Source organism: Serinus canaria, chromosome 11 (assembly GCF_022539315.1).
Source record: "Serinus canaria isolate serCan28SL12 chromosome 11, serCan2020, whole genome shotgun sequence".
Taxonomy (NCBI): Eukaryota; Metazoa; Chordata; class Aves; order Passeriformes; family Fringillidae; genus Serinus; species Serinus canaria.
In genome coordinates this window covers 173,313-188,025 of record NC_066325.1, presented here as the reverse complement: position 1 = coordinate 188,025, position 14,713 = coordinate 173,313, and positions in this window count along the sequence as shown.

Here is a 14,713-nt window from a genome sequence, read left to right as displayed (position 1 = left end):
ATTAATCTTGGCATCATGAAGCATAGAGAGTCCCTTGGGAGACCTTATTCTGTGAGGCATTTCTGATGTCCTTGAACACAAGTCAGGAGGTAGTTGTGCTGAATTTTTTTACACATTTTTTACTTAATAAGAAGTCATTTCATTTCAAATCCTATATTTAGATTTAAAATCATTGAAGCAACTGGCTTTTTAATCATATAATTCTCACTCTTAACAGTTTGCACTGCGCAAACTAGATATCTTTCACTGTGCTTTAGTTAATGATTTAAGAAACATTTTAAAAACTGAATACCATTTTCAATGAATAGCAAGGTACAGGACAAGTATTCTGTTTTGTTACCTAAATAAGTATAGAAGAATAGATCACAGAGATTATATAGAATATAGAATAATAGAATATATAATAAAGAAATAGAAGACAAAGTGAGAATGTAAGCAAAAATCCTCTGTGGCATCCATTAGTCTATTATTTTTATTTTCATTCAAAAACATCCCACTACAAATGAAACTATGAAAAATTATTCTTTTTTTTCCCATGCATTCATGAAGTTCAGTATTCACAGGCCAGAGGTTTTTTAAAAAAAGATAAAGGTAGAGCCTGAGAGAATTGAAAATCTATCAATTATAAATATTCAAAATGCTCTTGAAGTATATTCGTGATATAAAAGAGAAGGATATTTTGGCCATTGAAAAATTAACCAAACATGCTAACACTTCTTAAAGCAAGCTTGCTTTTGATTTTCGAGAGATCAAACCTATTTGCATACCAGTAATATATTATACTTGCAGCTATTGCTACATTTTGAATGATACAAAATTCTCACCCTGCTCTCCCCTCCTGACCAAATGGAATTAAAAGGTCTCCTGTATGCCCCTTCATGGCCAAAATGGCACTATGCTTACATCTGTAGCTTCAGAATTAGACTTTCTTTCAATAGTTCATTTCCAACTATAATTAAGGGAAAGAGCTACTTTTGCCTTTTCAGTTAAATAATATTTTTACCCTTCAGAAAAAAAATTAAAATATTCTCTGCACTCATCTGTATGACACATAAGACTGCAGTTTGCTTAGAGACTGTCCTTAAACTGTTTGTTAATTCATTCAAAAAACAATATTATTTATTTCTTTTAAAATATACTCAACAAGTTGAATGAAAGCTGTTCCTATGGAAGCATGTGAGGATTTTGAGGAAAACCCATCACCAAGCAGATGATTTCCATTTTTCCTCTTAGATTTCACAATTAGAAAAAAAAATAGCAAAAGCACCTTGCCTGTACAGTGAAGGAAAACCAACATCCTGATGTCTCTCCAGCCATCATTCTTCTCATAGTCCTGATTCGAGTGGGCATAACAGTCCTGATCAATGAACCCAAACCCTGACATTTCCTAATGCCTTCCACACACAGTCACAGCCTGCCCACAAATTAGTTCTGCTGCCACCTCCAAGCTCAATAAACCCTTTTTGTGCTGTCTTCTCCTCTGCGGTCTCTGAACTCCCAACAGACAGAATTTGTCATCGCTCTTTGTAGCAGTCCCTTCTTCCTGAGGTAAAACAATTTGTAATCTAATGCTTTTTTTCACTATCCTTTTTTTTCCCGTTGGAATTATTAGAAAACATTAAAAATATATCCATAAAAATTTATTTCTAGTTACTACTCAGCCTGTTTTACAGTTATGTCTCATTTCTGTAGAGTGTCTTAATGTCATTTAGTTCACACATTCAAGACTTTTCTCCCTTTTAACTACAGTTCCTTACAAATTTGACCATGTTAGCACTATTTTCCATTGGATTAAGTACATTTATGGTTAATGATGGTTAACCAATGTAAGTACATTGGTTAATTTTACATTTGTGAGTATTAATCATCTGTGGCTGCCTCTGGATCCCTGGCAGTGCCCAAGGTCAGGTTGGACACTGGGGCTTGGAGCAGCCTGGGACAGTGGAAGGTGTCCCTGCCCATAGCAGGGGTGGAATGGGATGTACTTTAAGGTCCCTTCCAAACCAAACCGTTCTATGATAGTACTTTAGTGTAATTCCTAGGAAAATACATGGAAAATTATCTGTTTTACCAATATAGTAATCCTCTTTGGAAGCCATACTTCAGCTTTTCTGCATTCTGAATCACAGAAATAAATAAATGAACCATTTATGAAAGACACATCCTTCTATTCATATCTAGAGCACTTAAATTGGATATATGGGATCCACTGTGTTTTAGCTTTTAATATCCACTAAACTGTTCTCTTCAATTTTCCTTCTACCAAAATAAAGTAAATGAGTTAAAATTACTAATAAAACTCCAAAGACATATAAAAATATAGCCAGCAGTGACCCTTAGCTAGAGATTGTTTTGGGAGGCTCCCTCCATCAAAATTTATAACATTAAATGAGTGACAAGGCAAATAAGGTAAAGATAAGAAAGTCAAATAAAAGACTGCTAGGAAAACTTAATTTCACTTGTAGATAATTGTATCATCTGCATCTTAGAAACAGTAATTTGGCATATCTACGGACAGGAAATGCAGGCCCAATAATGAAATGAGATGTAAAGGTGAGATTTTGAAAGGTTGTACCTTTAATGCAAAGACATTTTTTGTATAGAAAGTGCTGAATCGTGTTCTTTTATATCTGCTCTGCCTTCTCCTCAGAGAAATCTGTTCTACCAGCAGTCCTGTCATCTTTGTGAGGAGAACATGGTTTAAAGCACCTGGAACAGTTTGGGTGTCTGTTCTTTCATGGCAGCAGCCAGAGGAAATCCACTTCTCACGTCCTCAGAAGCCTTTTATTATAATGCTTGTTAAACACAGTTTAAAAATTCTAACTCAGAGTTTTTATTACAAGCCATTTAGAAAGTGTTTCTATCTAATTGCTGAAACTACTGTATTAAAAAAAAAAAAAGAAGAAAAACTAATCTCTGTCTTGAAACTACTTCAATAAACATAATGAAAAATGCAATATGAAGACTGGAAAACCTCAAGTGACTTTAGGATTGAGGGTTATCCCAACCACCCGATTTTTGTTTCATATTTTCAAGAAAAAACATTGATTTCTCACACAGGAAGGGTCCAAGGCTTTAGATACCTGTGGAAGGAAATGGAGTTTTGGCAGAGGATGGGAGGATCTGAAAGGGACTTACTTTTAAAAGAACCTGGAGGTACTGAGTTCCAATTCTTCAGCAGGCAGTTGGGAAGTTTGGAATTGACTCCATGACAAGCAATTGTTCCTGGTTGCTCGCTGTGGTGTAGCAGTTTTTGTCTGCAATTATTTAAGATGCTTAAGTAATTTAGTACCTGCAAGAACATAAAGAAAGAAATAAAGGAAATAAATGAGTACTCAGATCTATATCCTATTATATATTCTAGGTACACTCAGGAAGGGAAATAAATTTTATCTCCCTGTATTCTTATAGAATATGAATTGCTTCTGAATTTATTTCTGTTTTGTAGCTACAATAACACAGCTACTGATGAAATAAGATTTCACAGGATTTTACTCAAACTTATCATTGTATATGTGTGGTGATCCTGAATGCAAATTCCACTGTTTTTGTCAAACTGAGGGTGTTTACCAGAATTTATTTTCCTGTTTATTTTTCCCAATGAATTTCAGATGTTCCTCATTTGGGAACATGATATTCATGAAGCCTCAATGTAATGCATCGGCTCCCAACAGAGTGAAAGACACAAAGGCTACTCAAACAAAGGCATTGACTTCATGCAGGGTTAGATCCATTATACAGAAAGGCATTACATGGATATATGAAAGTTTTACGTCCATTATAGGATGAAGAAAAATGATGTAAAATTACATGTTATTTGCACAATGATTAGCTTAAGTGACTTTTTACATCTTGATGACACCTCCCCTATTAGCTGACTTGTCCATTCAAAACAAATATCCAAGAATTAAATATTTGAGTCTTGAAGTAAGTTTTGGTGCCGGAGAGTACTAATGAGATGAACTAAAGAAGATTGACTTTAGCTCTAATCAAACTCAAAATGAAGCTTTTTACATATTTTCTTTTAAAGGTCCCTCTGCCTAATTCTGATTCCAAACTGTCTGAGCAATGCACACTCTCAATTACCAGCAGTAAGAGTTACATGAATGGATAACTGCTGCTTTAACCAGGCCTTCTTAGAGGTTGCAAAAATTGCACGTTGGGAAGTGTCACTTACTGATAGAGGTTGACTTGGGAAATAACTTGCACTCATTTAAAGCCTCTAGGAAAGGAAACTTTATTCCTGCTTCTCCTTCATAGAGACTGTTTGAGGCTCCATGCCTCAGGAGCACCATGTATATCTTCAGACACAATCATCTGAATATTATGTATTTATTCATTCAGGTTTATCTGATACCTAAGGCACTAATGCAATGCTGGTGCTGGCCATGTTCCCTGTCCTTGTGTAGGAAGTGGTGGGCACTGGGTGTCTCTGACCTTCAACCTAAACTTTTTTGTTCTTATTAGCCAAAGCTGTTGGAATATTTGCTTTGTTTTACAGCTGCTTCCTGGTTTTGCTTGTGCTCCTCTCACAAGTATGTGTTCAGAAAAAGTTGCTGAAATGTTGGAATGGTTTGTTATTACCAAAAAGGATGACCCCAAACTGTTGCTCTGCTTTCACACCTTTTTCTCTCTGTCTCAGTGCCTGCCATAAACCCATCTCTCCCTTTGTCCCCTTACTGGTGTGGAGTGTTGCCTCTCACTCCGGAACTGAGTACCACAGGAGCAGTTACCTCCTCCCCTCAGCAGGATGGGGAAGAGAACAGTAAGATGAAAAGTGAGAAACTTGAACATCTGAAGAGTGATTTAAATGCCCTCAACTGGAGTCCGACAGGCACTGATCAGAGGACTAGCTGAAAAACACGGAAAGAAAAGGGTTTGCTTAAGGCCTCAGCTCAGCAGGGTCACACACTTCCACCTCTTGTTCAGTTCTGAGTTCCTGGGGTTTTTTGTCTCCACAGTACCTGTTAATTATGCTCCTGTTAGCTCTGGTGGAATTTAATCACTGAAGCTTGGGTTTACACTAAGGAATGCCAACTGCTCCTGCTATGTCCTAGCATGTCCTTCATGATGATATCACAGCCTGGGCCAGCAGAATTTGCACAAAGAATTCAGCATTAAATCCTATGCTTCATTACAATTAAATATATGTAACTCTCAGGAATGTATCACATGAAGAGTTGTGACATTTAAAATCATGCCAATTAAAAAGCAGATTTATCTATTACATGAGCAATCTTAAATTTGTCTTGTATGATTCCAAGTAGTTCAAAATCTCAACTCCTCTAAAATTACAAATCCTTAACCAGGGACTTCTACATTAAATAAAATTATATGTGATCAGTAAGAGGTTTCAAAACAATCCCTTTTTTGCATATTATATTTATATTTACTGGACTAAACAAGGTGCATAAATACTGCCAAAATAAGTTTTATCATTGAGAACAATGATTAAGTTACCATGAGGAGAGTTCAGCTCATTCTTGCTCAGTTAACTATTAAATTTAATCTCCCAGTCCCGTGGGGAATGAAGCACAGAAAAGGAGAATGCCAGCCTGGAAGGCAGACTACTTTAAAAAGGAAGGATATGCATTGATGTGTCAGGTTGTCTGTTGTGATTTCATGTAATAAGTTCACCAGAGCATCTATTGATTATCAATCAGAATTCATCACATGATATTCTTTGTGCTGTTCAGCATAACAGAGGCCATTAAAATAAAATATTTAAACAATAAAAAAAAAATAAAAGCTCAAATTAAATTCACTTTGCTTCTTCAAGGATGCTTGATTGCTCACTAAGCTCAGACCATTAAGTCTGTGCATGTATGGCCTCGTGATCTGAGGGATTCCTGCTGACTTCCTGAGGAGTGAAGCATCCCAGAGAATGGACAAGCTGAGAAAGACCCAGTAAAGCAATTTGGGGTACACAGAAGTGTGATGTTGGAAAGGCCTGTTCAGCAATACCCTGAGTGGGGGATTTCATGAGCTCCTTTCACTCCTCATTGCTCGACTTTCGCTTCTATTTGCTCCTGAAGCTTGTGTCAGACTCCAACACTGCAGATCATGGCAGAGCTCAGAAAGAGGACCAGAGACGTGCTGGAGCTTCACAATTTAATTGAGCTTCAGACACATGCTGAAAATGCCACGCAAATGCCAGAAACATTCCAACTGAATAGAGGATGGCCAGAACTATTTCCTTTAATAAACACAGCATGAAAATAATGTGATATTCCCTTTTTTTGTTATTATTTTAGCCATTAAAAAACATGTTATGCTCCAGAAATTGCCATAAACTTTGGGTATATACAACCTGATTTCCACACAGTTGTGCAGATGGCGTTTACATGAGGTATTGAATAAAACCCCAAATATATATGAAATTAATGGATGCACTCAGCCATTTAGGGTAACTCCTTTCATTCTGTTTAGTGTAATGAATCCCAGTCTATCTGACTTAAGACTCAGTTCAATTTTAAGAACTCAGCAAACCTCTGCTTTCAGGACCACAGCGTCAAATGTTCTTCAGAATTTCATTTATGAACAAATTTACATACCCTGCAGTTTTTACCCCTACCAAACAGTCTTTTGAAGTGGTGCTTGATCTTGGCTTCCATAAACAGATGAATGTACTGGGTTTCACCTTATAACCTCACTTCACTCACCATTTCTCACCAGTAGCACAGTAAAATACACTTCAGATACAAAGTAGGATTCTGTTTGCTTCATGGAAAAGAGAAGATTTAGTTCTAACTACTTTTATTTAACTCTTGTTTTAAGCATAACATACATAGGCATAACTTCACTCTAAGCATAACAAGTAGTGCATCTCTCATAATCTGTGCAAAGGTTTTCTTGCTGTTTCAGTAGATGCAGAAGAATGTTCCCAGTGATCCGATGCTTTTTTGTTTTTATGAATTGTGAGGCCACAAACTAATCCTTTAGGGAAATTTAAACATAGAAAGGAATAATAGAATTTCTGGTCTGGTTTGGAAGGGTTGCAAGTTCATCCAGTGCCATCCCCTGCCATAGGCAGGGACCCCCCCACTGTCCCAGGCTGCTCCAAGCCCTAATGTCCAGCCTGGCCTTGGGCACTGCCAGGGATCCAGGGGCAGCCACAACTGCTCTGGGCACCCTGTGCCAGGGCCTGCCCACCCTGCCAGGGAACAATTCCTAATTCCCAATATCCCACCCAGCCCTGCCCTCTGGCACTGGGAGCCATTCCCTGGGTCCTGTCCCTCCAGCCCTTGTCACTTGTCTCTCTCCATGTTTCCTGCAGCTCCTTCAGGCCCTGCAAGGCCACACTGAGCCCACCCCAAAGCTTCTCCTCTCCAGGCTGAACAATCTCAGCTGTGCCAGCCTTTCGTCCCAGCAGAGCTGCTCCATCTCTCACATCAGCTTAGTTTGTCACAAGGGCATATTGCTTTCTCCTGTGCAACTTGCACCAGCATCCCCAGGTCCTTCCTTGCAAAGTTGCATTCCAATTTTTTGGTGCCCATCCAGCCTTTGCTAATGTGTGGGATTTTTTTTCCTGCCTACAGGCAGGACTTGGCATTTGCCTCTATTCATTTCCCTTTGTTAGACTTCATGAGGTTTTGCTAAGCTTGATTCTAAGGCCTGAATAATTCAGGTGCCTCTGAATGGCAGCACATCCACCTGTTGGGTTAACATGTTCTCCCAATTTTGTGTAATCTGCAAGCTGCTGAGTGCGCACTCAGTGCCATCGCCCAGGCCAGTCACAGAGATATTTAACATATGTGTTTATGTGCTGAATACAATAGTGCCACCTGGTCTTCATAACTCACGATTAGCCTCCAGCTGGACTTTGTGTCACTGATCCTCATTTCTCTGAGCCCAGCAGTTAAGCAGGGTTTCAGTCTGCTCCTCTGCCTGTTTCTCCAGTCTGTATTCCAATACTTTGACACTCTCATTTAATGTAAGAGACAAAGTCCTTGCTGGGCTCAAGACAAGCTGCGTCCACTGCTCTCTCTTCAGCCACCAAGTAATTTCTTTGTCAAGGCCATCACAGTGGCCAAACATGGCTTCCCATCATAAATTCATGTCATCTACTGCCAATTACCTTCTAGTTCTTAGGCAGACATCTTAAAACTGTCAGGATATATGTCCTGGTTAAAACTTCACTTTCTGGTTTCATAGTCAGTTTTGTGATATCAACTGGGAAAAAGCCAAAGCTGAGGAATTCTAACTTTACCCACAGAAAGTACTGACGTGCAAATTATCTTCTCTGTCTGCAAAATACGAGCTAGGAATTGTAGCAGATGCAGGGCCAGCTACGGCTCCATGGAAGGATGTTTAGAGATAGGTATTTGCTGAGTCATAGGAATTGAACCAGGAGTCCTCACTCTGGTCCTCCAGGCCTGCTTATCTCTCTGTGACCCCATAGGCTAGTTTCCCTAACCCTTACAATTGGTCAGTTTTCAATCCTCCCTAACTCTATAAAAGAGGCTGTCTTGGCACATTCCCTTAGAAGAGCAGCTATCAGACCCTTCGCGAGACCCTCAGAATAAACCATCGTGGATTTTCTGAAGCCACCTTCTCCTCTCTCATCTTTGTCTGCCTTCCAGGAGCCACCGCCAGCCACAGCCCCTACGAGCAAGCTAAGAGCTGAAACCATAAAAGAACTGATTTTCACTGAGAGCTGACAATCGCTAAGCTTGCTAGCGGCCACGGCTGTGCCACAGTCTGGCCTAGGGCACCCCAGCCTCCAGAGGGTGGAGGTATCCGGCCTTGAGACTGCTTGCCTGGGGCGCTTACCCTGCGGGGAACCAGCTATCCGGCTTAGAAGCTTGACCCTGTGGCTTCATTATTTTACAAGCAATGAGGCATTTTTCAGCACTTATTATGTGCTTGTGAGTACAATAACAACTTTCCATAGAAATTAAATAAGAACTACTGCTGCCACCCTGGGGTGGTGGTGAGGGTGCCGTGACCTTCCTGAAGAGCGTCCTAAGAAGGTTGGCTCAGGGGCACAGGCACATCCTCCTCCCAGCCCAGTGTGTGATGTTCAGCTTCTTTCCTCAGGTGACGTGGATAAACAAGACTGGAGCTCTGTATGGTGTTCCACAGAGAAGTAGCCTTTATTAGGAGCAGGGCGCTCTGCAAGGGAGCTATGAACAGAAGCTCTCCAAACCAGGGAAAAACGGGAAGGTGAGGGGCAGGACAAAACTGGTAACCAAAGTGATGAGGGCTCAGGGGTGGAACACAAGGGGAGGGACCAATGGGCAACAAGGGATTAATATAGAACTGCAAAGGCCTCTGGGGGTGATGCTTGCTCACTCAAACTATAAAGTCTTTAGCTCAGGGGTTAGCCCTTCAGGGAAGTGCAGTAAGCCTTTCTTTGGCCAGCTCTTCGGCCCCGACAAACTACAGCTGCAACAACTCATTCAGTTTGAAGTTTTATTGCCAAACCAAAACTGAAACCACAGTCAATGGAGGCCAAGACTCTTCAATGAACTTCAAAGGAGGCTGCAGTGTGCATGATTCTCAGATTCCTGGGATCCCTCAAAAGATCAATTTTTACGATTATTAACTGTTCTGGAGGAGAAGAGCTGCTCTCCCTCCCTTCTTTTTCATGACCTGATCTTCATCATGTAACAGAATGAAAGGCGACAACTTGAACATGGGGAGAAAAAATTAGCAAAGCTGTGCAGTGTGGGATTTACAGAACTCTCACAAAGGATGAGCAATAGGGATTGCTTTTACAGGTGTAAAAACAAATCCTTCCTCAAGGAGCTCTTGAATTTCCAAAATACTGGGCATTTCTTTGGGGAAGAGGGACGGACTAAAAGAAAAGAATGTCACCTATCTCCTCAAAGTGGTAGTTATTCTTGTTATTTTTTTTAAAGGAATTAGAATTCTACCTTCATGAGAGACTGGGAGCTCCGAGCTACAGCTGAGTAAAATCACCTACTTTTGGATCCACCAAATGTCAAATCCACCTTAAGGAACCCCACACAATCACCCAAGGCTTCCACAAGCACAGAGGGTTTGCTGTGAGCTTCCAGTTCTGTCAGCGCTGCAGGATGCTTCCACTGACATTTTTGTGTCTCCTCAGTTCATCACCCTTTCAGCATCACTCAATCTAAGCTCAGGAAAAAGGCTGTATCCTCAGTCACATAATAAAAACAAAGGCAACAAAAGAAATAGCACATGCCTCTTGGTTTTGACCTGCACACCTGAAGTGCAGGATTCTGCCCACAGAGCACACTAGCAGCCTCAGCTAGGGATTTGGTGCCAAGGGGTTTGGCCTGGTGGTCAGATGCCCAGAGTTAGGTCCTGCAAAGCTCTGTCACAACCCCTAAATGCCTTTTAGCACTAAGTTGTTGAGGCTGAATTAGCACCTCAAGCAGTCAGTTTTCTTTTTAGTGCTTAAGGCTGGCTACAGAAAAAGCCTTGAAAAAATATGAAAGCATTTACTCAAGAATGGAATAAAACTTCTCAGGCTAGGGAATTATCATCAATACATTTACAGGGAGCATAAAAATACCAATAATCTAAGCATATTTACCTACTTTTCTCTCTAGAAACAAAATGGCACTTCTTAAGAGTCGTGGTTTGAGAGGAAATGAAGTTTTTTGTGATGGTGTGGTCATGCCAATTGGTGTTCAGATTTTAATATTGGCACCTGGTTTGTCCACTGAGGGCATGGATACGCCTCTGAGAACACAGGGGGTTAAAAGCTGTGAACTCCCAGGGGAATTTCCTTTTGGTTTCCGGTTTGGAACTGAGCAGACCCTCCCTGCCCGGCTCCGAGCTCGGCAGGGGGGGAGGGGAGCCATGGGGCTGGAGGGAGGTAGGCCAGGCCAGGCCGAAGGGTGGAGGAGAACATTGCAAGGGCTTCGGGCAGCCATCCCTCTTTCCCCCCCTGGAGAGAGGGAGAGAGCCAGAGCCTGTGCCTGTGATAGCGCGGCCGGCGTGAAGGAGAAGGGGGGGGTGCCCAGCAGGGCAGCCAGGCATGGGAGTTCATGAAGCAAACCAGCAGAGCCTGGGACTTTTAACCCTTCTGGGGATGATGGAAACTTTGCAAATGCTGATTCTTCCTGAAGTTGATGAGATTAAGAGATGTTGGGAAGAATCCTAGGTGGGAGGAGATGATGGAGTGGCCTTTGGCTGGACTTTTCTTGTATAGCCACAGCAGAACCACTTGTGTGACACAGAGACTTCATTCTAGGGGGAGGCGATGGCTCAGAGCCAGGAGAGTGCGGTGATGTGGAGGAGTGTGAACAGAGACGATGGGTGAGGAGGGTGGTGGTGGTGCCCTCTGTCTGCGAAGAAGAGGAAGAGGAAGATGATCTCTGTTCAAGAGACCCCTCGGCCCCAGGGGGTGAAATTTGGGGGGGACACGTGTCCCAAAGGGAGAGGGACTGTGCTCTTTTTGGAGCTGGACAAAGTATCCTTAAAGGGAAAAACCCTAGAAGCAGCTCTGATCCATGTGCAGTGGTGAGAGCACTGGACATGGAAGGAAGAGGTCACGATAGCAAAATGTTCTCCGGGTGGTGCCACATGTGACACGCAAACATGAGAAGTTTTGACTGTTTCCTGGGGAAGTCTGTGGTGCAAGAGAGACTGCTCTCTTCTCGAGGAATTGAGAATTGATTATCTAAAAGGTGGTGATGGAATTGGAAATTTGGTGGGGGTAGGAGGAAGAAATTTGGAAGGTTTTCATCCTGTGTTCTGTGTGTTTTTCTGTGTAGTTTTAGGTTAATAAAGTTCTTTTTTTCTTTCAACCTTAAGTTGGAGCCTGCTCTGCTCTGTCTCTGATCACATCTCACACATCTCAGTAGATACCAGGGAAGGAGGTATTCTCATGGGAGCACTGGCATTGTGCCAGGCCCAAACGATGACATTAAGTCATATATTTTGGAGAATTTGCTGAGATGGGCCAGGGTTTTTACAAGAGCATGTAGGGACAGAACAAGGGGGAATGAGTTCCCATTGCCAGAGGGCAGGGCTAGATGGGATATTGGGAAGGAATTGTTCCTGGAAGGGTGGGCAGGCCCTGGCACAGGGTGCCCAGAGCAGCTGTGGCTGCCCATGGATCCCTGGCAGTGCCCCAGGCCAGGTTGGACATTGGGGCTTGGAGTAGCCTGGGACAGTGGAAGGTATTGTAAATCAAAGGCAACTCTGACGAAGGGGAGAGAGAATGATGCATCTGACTCCATCATCAAAGGCTAATGAATTACTTTATTATACTATGTACATTTCATCTAAACTTAATCTGCCAAGCACTCACTCTTGCTCACAGGGGCACAGAGCAGCACTCATATCTCCTCTCGTGACTGTCCCGTGACAGTCCCACACACACACACTGCTTGGCCCTGAGAGGCCAAGGGAAGAAAACATCCTCACTTGGGGTAAACAATCTCCATATTGCATTTTACTTTAGCACAACACAAGCACAGCAAGAGAAATAAGAATTGTGTTTTCCTTCTTCTCTGCTTGTCTCACAGCTTCTCTCTGTTCAGAGGGCATGTGAATACCACAGGAAGGTGTCCCTGCCATGGCAGGGGTAGCACTGGATGAGCTTTAAGGTCCCTTCCAATCCAAATTATTCCATGATTCTGCGGTGCACTCCAAGGCACTAAACTGCAACCACCATTCAGAGTCAGGGTACCCGAGGATTTTAAAAACATGGAAGCTGTCCCTTTCAGCCACCTTGCAGAGCCAGCAGCTCCTGTGCCACACCTTTATTCAGTTGGTTTGTCATCCAACAGCTCAATATGTTAATTTTACATGTTTTATGTAATAGTTCTTAAAATCAATTAAAATACACGTCATGAAGATGAGAGCTCTGTAGTGCCCAGTATTCATGGTATGTTCTCTGGCTACAGCACAAATCCATAAGCTGGCCTTTCTTCCATTGTGTCACTATCTTTTATTTTCAACTGAACTAAACTTAGGAGACTTGCATAAATATTTCTGCATTGCACACAGTGCTGACTGAGCCTATAATAAAAATTTCCCTAACCTCATAGGTATCTGGAACACAACTCAGCAGAAAAATATTTCAAAAGTAAGAAGGATTAACTTATGCAAATAAGTGGAAATGTATTATTTCCTGAAAAGTTGCAAAACCAAATATGTTTTATATGGCAAATTAAAAGATCCCTCAAGGATCTAGACTTTTGATGTAACTGAATACTTTATTGTCAATTACTAAATGGATTTTAAAATCTTCTGATGATTTGTAAACATGATACAACACAGATACAACAATCATCAGATTTGAAAAATTCTTCCATTTGCCCAAGGGAAATAATTAGGAACAAAGTAAAACAAATACTTGCCAGCATTTCTCATTATTTTATGAAAAATATTTCTTAAACATCTAAGTGGGAGGTTTCACAGTAAATACTCTAAAATGGGTAGAGAAAGAACCTAAGGATGATTCAGTAAATTGAGTTTTTTAAAAAAACCCTGAATATCTATTTAGCCACTGAATAAAAGGACAGCTTTCAGGTTAAACTCTTCTTTCTGATTGATCTCCAGCCTAGACGACATAAGAATTCACTGTGTCAGTTAACTATGAGATGCTTAATAAATCCAGTCATGAAGACAACTGCAATTTGAATCAATGTATGAACCAAATATAGGTTTAATACTTTGAGTGACACTCAGCCACAATAGTCGCTTAAGTGAGTTGGAAATCATTACACATCAAGAAATATAAGCTTTAAAAACTGAAAGGAATGTCAGTAATTCTGGAAACCTTATTAAACACCTACATGTGTATCTAGAAATCTAAATATCTTAAACTGACCAAAACTGTCTCATTTAAATTTTACTTTATTAAAAAAAAAAAAGTAGCATAAATATCCCAAGATAATTTAAAGGGTGAAGTTTCTTTTTACACAAAAGAAAACACAGAATCTGTTGCTTTGCTCCTCCAAACAGGATGATGGGGATTTGCATGACCAACAACTTTAACTGAAAATGAGCAGAAAGATGCTTTAAGGTAAGAGATTTGGCCAGATCTCACTTTTAAAAATATTGGGCAAATTTGTAAAGCAAGCACACAGCTAAGTTCAGCAGTGTGTTAAAGGCATTGTTTCAGTGGAACTACAGCCCCACTGTCCTTTGTTTTAGTGACAGTTCAGAGCTGAGCCACTGAGCCTCTGACACATGAATTAATTGGGAATGGAAGAAGCCTAAAGAGAGCACAACCTTAACCTGCGCTGCCTCATGACCCCTGTCAGCCATGCCAGGGGTCTTTGGTCCAGGAATTCTTTTCCTTCAAAGGAATCATGCCACAGGAGAGAAGTTTCTGAGGAACTCTGCACAGAGAAGGTCAACCATGTTTGATCTCTGGCTGCTTTCTTACTTACTAGAAAAGGCAAGTGAAAAAATGAGTAAATGACACCCTTAAGATGTTTCAGAACATTGGGAATTGGTCATAAGATTCTGAGACCAGCAAATGTGAAATCTCATTGATCAAGAAGACATGGCATACTGAGGAAAAAACATGTTTTGTTCTCTTTCCTTTTACTTAGAAAAGTTACATTTCCCTGTGTCACACCAAATTCTTCTGAGTATTGATTTTTTTCCAACCTGACATTTGAGGTGACTGAAAAAGTTCAATGTGAGGTCCTGAAGAAAAAGGAGGGAAGTGGAACAATGGTTCTGTATGGGACCTCAGCCTGCAATCCATCCATAATCCACAAAAGATGACAAGGCAGATGGTTATTAAGCCATTGTC